The sequence below is a fragment of the Juglans regia genome, chromosome 1 (genome assembly GCF_001411555.2).
Source record: "Juglans regia cultivar Chandler chromosome 1, Walnut 2.0, whole genome shotgun sequence".
Taxonomy (NCBI): domain Eukaryota; kingdom Viridiplantae; phylum Streptophyta; class Magnoliopsida; order Fagales; family Juglandaceae; genus Juglans; species Juglans regia.
Genome location: NC_049901.1, coordinates 29102508 through 29109065, shown reverse-complemented (window position 1 = coordinate 29109065; position 6558 = coordinate 29102508). Strand labels below are relative to the sequence as shown.

General features: G+C 36.5%; 1 non-coding gene and 1 pseudogene across 1 annotated transcript; one reads left to right on the top strand and one right to left on the bottom strand.

Moving 5' to 3' along the window:
* Window positions 1–419: 419 nt before the first annotated feature.
* Window positions 420–5044, bottom strand: LOC118348620 (annotated as a pseudogene).
* Window positions 5045–5113: 69 nt separating this feature from the next.
* LOC118344434 lies at window positions 5114–5220 on the top strand. The gene has a single exon (XR_004798209.1). It is a non-coding gene; the product is annotated as a small nucleolar RNA R71 (small nucleolar RNA).
* Window positions 5221–6558: the final 1338 nt, after the last annotated feature.

Sequence of the window (6558 nt, the reverse complement as noted above, 5' to 3'; positions counted from 1 at the left end):
TTATTAATCCTGAGAGACTAATGGTAGAAGACTCTCCTTACCCCCCAACTAAAAATGGGCAGTGTCCTCAATGCAAATCATGAATAAAACAAGGCATGAAAGAAAATAGGGCCGAAGGAAAATACCTGAGATGGCTAAAAGGATTGTGAACATAAAAATGAAACCATAAAAGAATAAACAATGCTGGACCTGAAAAGATATACTAAAGAAAAAGAAGAAAAAAAAAAGAAAGAACAAAACATAGAACTGAAACAAATAAAAGCAGAAAAATAAAAGGAAAAGAAAGAGAAAAAAAATTAAAGCAAAACAAAAATGAGCTAAGGACCATGAGAATAAGTGGGATTTTCCAAAGGAATGGAAGTATCCTCATGTGAAAGTTTTGCCAAAAAATGTTTAAGTCGTTGGCCATTAACTTTGAAAGTATTTCCATTTTGAGGATTAGTAATCTCAATAGCTCCATATGGAAACACAACCTAAACTACATAAGGCCCACTCCACCTCGATCTTAATTTGTCTGGAAATAGATGGAAGCAGGAATTGTAAAGGAAGACTTGCTCATTGGGCTCAAAATTCTTTCTTTGGATGTGCTTGTCATGTAATACCTTCATGCGTTCCTTTGATAATTTAGAATTGTCATATGCATCTCGCCTAAACTCATCCAATTCTGAAATCTGAAATTTTCTCACAGAACCAGAATGGTCAATAGAAAAATTAAATTGTTTGACAGCCCAATATGCCTTATGTTCAAGCTCAACGGGAAGATGACATGCCTTTCCATATACCAAGCAATAAGGGGACATGTTAAGAGAGGTTTTAAAGGCTGTCCTATAAGCCCAAAGTGCATCAGTAAGCCTTAAAGACCAATCTTTTCTGTTAGAGTTGACTGTTTTTTCTAAGATGTGCTTAAGTTCCCTATTAGCTCATTCAGCTTGCCCATTCATTTGCGGGTGATATGGAGTGGAAACCATATGTTGTATACCATATTTTTTCATGAGGGCAGCAAATGGTTTGTTGCAAAAATGAGTTCCATTATCACTAATGATAGCTCTAGGCATGCCAAATCTAGCGAAAATGTTTTCTTTTAAAAACTTAAGCACAATCTTATGGTCATTTGTTTTACATGGAATGGCTTCAACCCACTTAGAAATATAATCAACAGCCACGAGGATATACAAATAACCAAAAGAAGATGGAAATGGTCCCATAAAATCAATTCCCCAACAATCAAAAATCTCAATGACCAAAATGGGTTGTAAAGGCATCATGTTTCTCTTAGTGATCATGCCTAGTTTTTGACATGGCTCACAAGTTTTGCAAAAATCATACGCATCCTTAAACATACGCGGCCAATAAAACCCACTTTGTAAAATTTTTGCAATGGTTTTATTTGCAGAAAAATGCCCCCCACAAGCCTCATTATGACAAAAAGAAATAACAGCTTGTATCTCCTGATCAGGCACACATTTCCTTATGATTTGGTCAGAACAATATTTAAACAAGTAAGGATCATCATAGAAGAATGACTTTACCTCATGCTTGAATTTTCGTATGTCTTGAGCACTCCAATGGGGTGGAGTTTGTCCTGTCTCCAAAAAATTAACTATGTCAGCAAACCAAGGTAAATTTTCAACTAACATTAATTGTTCATCAGAAAAAGAGTCAAGGATAGGGATAGTGTGCTCATTTTCAGCAAATGTAAGCCGAGACAAGTTGTCGGCAACTACATTTTCAGCACCCTTCTTGTCTTTGATGATAAGGTCGAATTCTTGGAGAAGAAGAATCCATCGGATTAAACGTGGTTTAGCATCCTTCTTCGACAATAAGTACTTTAACGCTGCATGGTCAGTGAAAACAACCACAGGAGAACCAAGAATATAAGTTCGAAACTTGTCTAATGCAAAAACTACAGCAAGCAATTCCTTTTCTGTGGTCGAATAATTTCTTTGAGCTCCATTTAGAGTTCTACTTGCATAAGAAATGACATGTGAGAACTTATTTCTACGCTGTCCAAGAACAGCTCTTATGGCTACATCACTAGCATGACACATTATCTCAAAAGGAGTAGACCAAACAGGAGGCTGCATGATAGGGGCTGTAGTGAGCAAAATTTTCAGCTTATCAAAAGCATCTTGACAAGAAGAGCTCCATTCAAAAGCAACATCATGCATAAGGAACTCACACAAAGGCTTAGAGATAGAACTAAAATTTTGAATGAATCTCCTATAAAACCCAGCATGCCTAAGAAATGATCTGATTTCTTTTACTGTTTTGGGTATAGGAAGCTTGGAGATAAGCTCGACCTTAGCTTTATCAAACTCAATACCTCGTGATGAGACTATGTGACCAAGAACTATGCCTTGTTGAACCATGAAATGACACTTTTCCCAATTGAGAAGCAAATGCTTCTCTTCACACCTGCCTAAAACAGCTTTTAAGTTAGTCAAACATGCATCAAAAGAACTGTCAAACACTGAAAAATCATCCATGAATACTTCCAAATAGTTTTCAATCGTGTCGCTGAAAATACTAAGCATACATCTTTGGAAAGTAGCTGGTGCATTACATAGTCCAAAAGGCATTCTTCTAAATGCAAAAGTGCCAAATGGGCAAGTAAAAGTTGTTTTCTCTTGATCTTCAGGCGCTATTTCTATTTGGCAAAAACCAGAATATCCATCAAGAAAGCAATAGAAATCATAGCCCGCAACTTTTTCTAACACTTGATCAAGAAATGGCAAAGGGAAATGATCTTTCCTAGTGGCGGCATTCAACTTCCTATAATCTATACACATTCGCCAACCAGTAGAAATCCTAATAGGAATCAATTCATCTTTATCAATTTTCACAATGGTAAGTCTAGATTTTTTTGGAATTACATGAATGGGACTTATTCACTTGCTGTCCGCAATAGGGTAGATGATTCTCACGTCAAGTAGTTTCAAAACCTCTGTTTTTACCACCTCTTTCATAGTAGGATTTAATTTCTTTTGCATCTCCCTAGAGACTTTAGCATTTTCCTCTAAATAAATCCTATGAGTGCACACAAGAGGATTTATACCTTTTATATCTGCGATTGTCCACCCAATGGCACCTTTGTGCTGCTTTAAGACTTCCATCAATTTCCCTTCTTGATCATGAGAGAGTTGGGCTGAAATCACCACTGGGAAGGTGTTGTCCGGTCCCAGAAATGCATATTTCAGGTCATTCGGCAATGGCTTTAGCTCTAGTGTTGGGATTTCATTTGCTGAAGGCTTCAAACTTGCTATCAACGGTGGGAGTTGCTCAATATTTGGCCTCCATTTAGTCTCAAATTTATTTTCTGCATTAAAAACATGAGAAACATCAATGGGGGTGTCATCAGTGAGGAGTTCACAAATATTTTCCAACTCAAATAGCAGGTTAGTGGGCTAGTACGCCAAATAAGTCTCTTCCTCAAGAATGCTTTCCAACAAATTCACTTCTTGTACATCTTCCAAGTCTTGAGGTTGCCTACAAATATTGAAAATGTTTAGTTCAAGGGTCATGTTCCCAAAACTCAGCTTTAAAACACCACTCTTACAATTTATTAATGCATTTGAAGTAGTAAGAAAATGTCTCCCAAGAATCACAGGTACTTGAAAAGAAGATTTTGGTGTCAAGTGAACATCCAACACAACAAAATCAACGGGATAAAAGAATTTATCTACTTGAACCAAGACATCCTCAACAACTCCTCTTGGCATTTTAATAGACCTATCCACTAGTTGTAAAATGATAGGAGTTGGTTTTAATTCTCCCAAACCAAGTTGCTCATAAATATTATAAGGCAGTAAATTCACACTTGAACCTAGATCTAACAATGCTTGACCAATTTTTGAACTTCTTATAACACAAGCAATTGTTGGTGAACCGGGGTCCTTATATTTTGGTGGGGTATTGCTCTGAATTATGGCACTGACCTGCTCGTAAGAAAAGCTTTCTTTTGCACATTTAATTTCCTTTTAACCGTACACAAATCTTTTAGAAACTTAGCATATGTAGGAATTTGTTGAATAGCATCCAACAAAGGGATATTAATCCTAACTTGCTTGAATATTTCTAAAATTTCAGATTGGTGTTTGCCTTTGTGCAGAGGAACCAATCTTTGAGAAAAAGGAGCAGGTACAGGACATGAAATCTTTTCAGTTTCCGTTTCATTTTGTTCAAACTCACCATTTTCAGCCTCATTTTGTACAAGTTTAGAGAACTTACCAGCCTTGTCTGAACCTTGAGCTGGAATGTTCACCACCCTACCATTTCTCAAAGTAGTGACCGCCTTCACTTGCCTCACATTTGAACTCTCAACCGCTCCTTGTGGTGGCTGACTTTGTGGATTGGGTTGAGGTTGTGCAGGAAGTTTTCCTTTCTCTTGAGAGCTCCATGCCGTAGTCATCTTTGTAAGTGTGCTCCGAATGTCATTTATCGCTTGAGAGTTTTGATTGTTGATTGTTGCTTGACCTTGCATAAACTGCTGCAAGGTGTTTGACAATTGATGTATCGTCTCCTTAAGTCCCTTCTTTTGCATTGGAGGTGCTTGAATTGCGAGTTGAGAGGGTCCTGGAGCCAAGGCTGCTGGAGCTAATTGCTGGTCATTCCTCCACCCAAAATTTGGGTGGTTTCTCCATCCTGGATTGTAAGAATTAGAGTAAGGACCAGAATATGATTTTTGTATCATATTTACAGCATTAGATTGGTCCAACAATACCTTTTTGAATGCGGGGATCGTGGGACACTCATTAGTTGAATGCCCATGGTCCTCACATATGCTACACTTCTCTGAATTTTTATGGACAGCATGCACTTCATTTACCTTTTTCAATTCCATAGCTTCCATTTTTCTAGACAACAAGGTTAATTTAGCACGCAAATCATCATCTTCTTTTAAAGTATATTTTCCATGACCCGACTCAACTTGCCTAGACCTATCATGCACATCAGTTGTGTCCCAAGATTGAGCATTTTCAGCAAGGTAATCAAAATATTCAAATGCTTCCTTAGGCTCTTTGTCAAAAAATTCTCCATTACACATGGTTTGTACAAATTGGCGCATTTTAGGTGCAAACTTTAATAAAAAAAACTTATCAAACATCAATTTTCATAACCATGATGAGGACAAGCATTTAAAAGATCCTTGAACCTTTCCCAACTTTGATAAAAAGTTTCAGAATCTTTTTGGGTAAAATTCATGATTTGTCTTTTAAGTGCATTTGTCCTATGTATTGGAAAAAATTTCTTCAAAAATTCAGTTTGCATTTCCTGCCATGTGCCTATGGATCTAGGTCTTAATGCATTTAACCACGTTTTAGCTTTATCTTTCAAGGAAAATAGAAACAACTTTAGTCTAATAACCTCTTCAGTGCATGTTCGGTCCATGAATGTAGAACAAACCTCTTCAAATTCTTTGATATGAAGGTACAGATTCTCAGAATCCATGCCATGAAAATGTGGAATTAATGGAATCATTCCAGGTTTGAAATTAAAGACATTTGCATTCAAAGGTAGAATTATGCATGAGGGCGTGCTTGTTCTAACAGGTTGTAAATAATCTCTAAGTGTCCTATTCTGATTCACTGCTTCCCGATCATGATTCTCATTTTCAGCCATGGTACTATTAGTGTCAGAAGATGACTCAAGAGAAAGTGATGCTGAGGTAAAAGATGTTTGTGATTCTGTCCTAACCAACCGAGAAGTTTGGTCCCTAGTCCAACCAGTCATACAAACAAGAACAGAAAATAAAACAATATGCAAGACAAATACAACAAATAATAATGTAAAATAAAATAAAGAAAAATGTCACCCAAGCTGTGAAGAGATTCACAGCGCTACAAACGTCTTCTCAACAATATGAGAATGCTTTGCTAAACACCAGTTGTCCCCGGCAACGGCGCCAAAAACTTGATCAGCTTTTAATTTCGACTTCCAAGCATAGAAGCTGTCAAAGTAATACAAGGGTAAATCCCAAGATCGAATTCACAGGGACAATGAGAATTTAGCAAGTATTTCATATTTCCAAGACCACATATTACTGTTTGTAGTGACACGAAAGTTTAAAATGATAAGAAAAGAGTAAACTAAATGAGCTAGCAATGAAATGAGAAATAAATTTCAAAACTTAACCGCTAACAATATTAACACCTGAATGGGGGGCTATTTACTAAGGGAGTGTGGAATGAATTATGAGTGAAATTGTCGAGACGTTCAAGTATAAATAAAGCTAAAAATAAAAGTGAATCTATTTTTCTAAAATTGCTAAGAATCAAGAGATTTAAAGAAAATGTGCGGAAGTTGACTTCAACTTGTAAGAAGCAATTAAACAAACACTTGGGATGTAATTTTCGCCCACTAATTTGGGGATGGATTTACTTCTCTTTTCATTTTCTCTCAACCATTCTCTCATTCCTAGAAATCATGGTCAGATAATATAGCAATAAACCACAATTTTTATTCTAATAAAACCACTTGACAAATTATATGACAATCATAGAAAAATGAAAGAAAACTATCAAAGTCATGTTACTTGTTCAAGTATCAATTGTGCCTTTA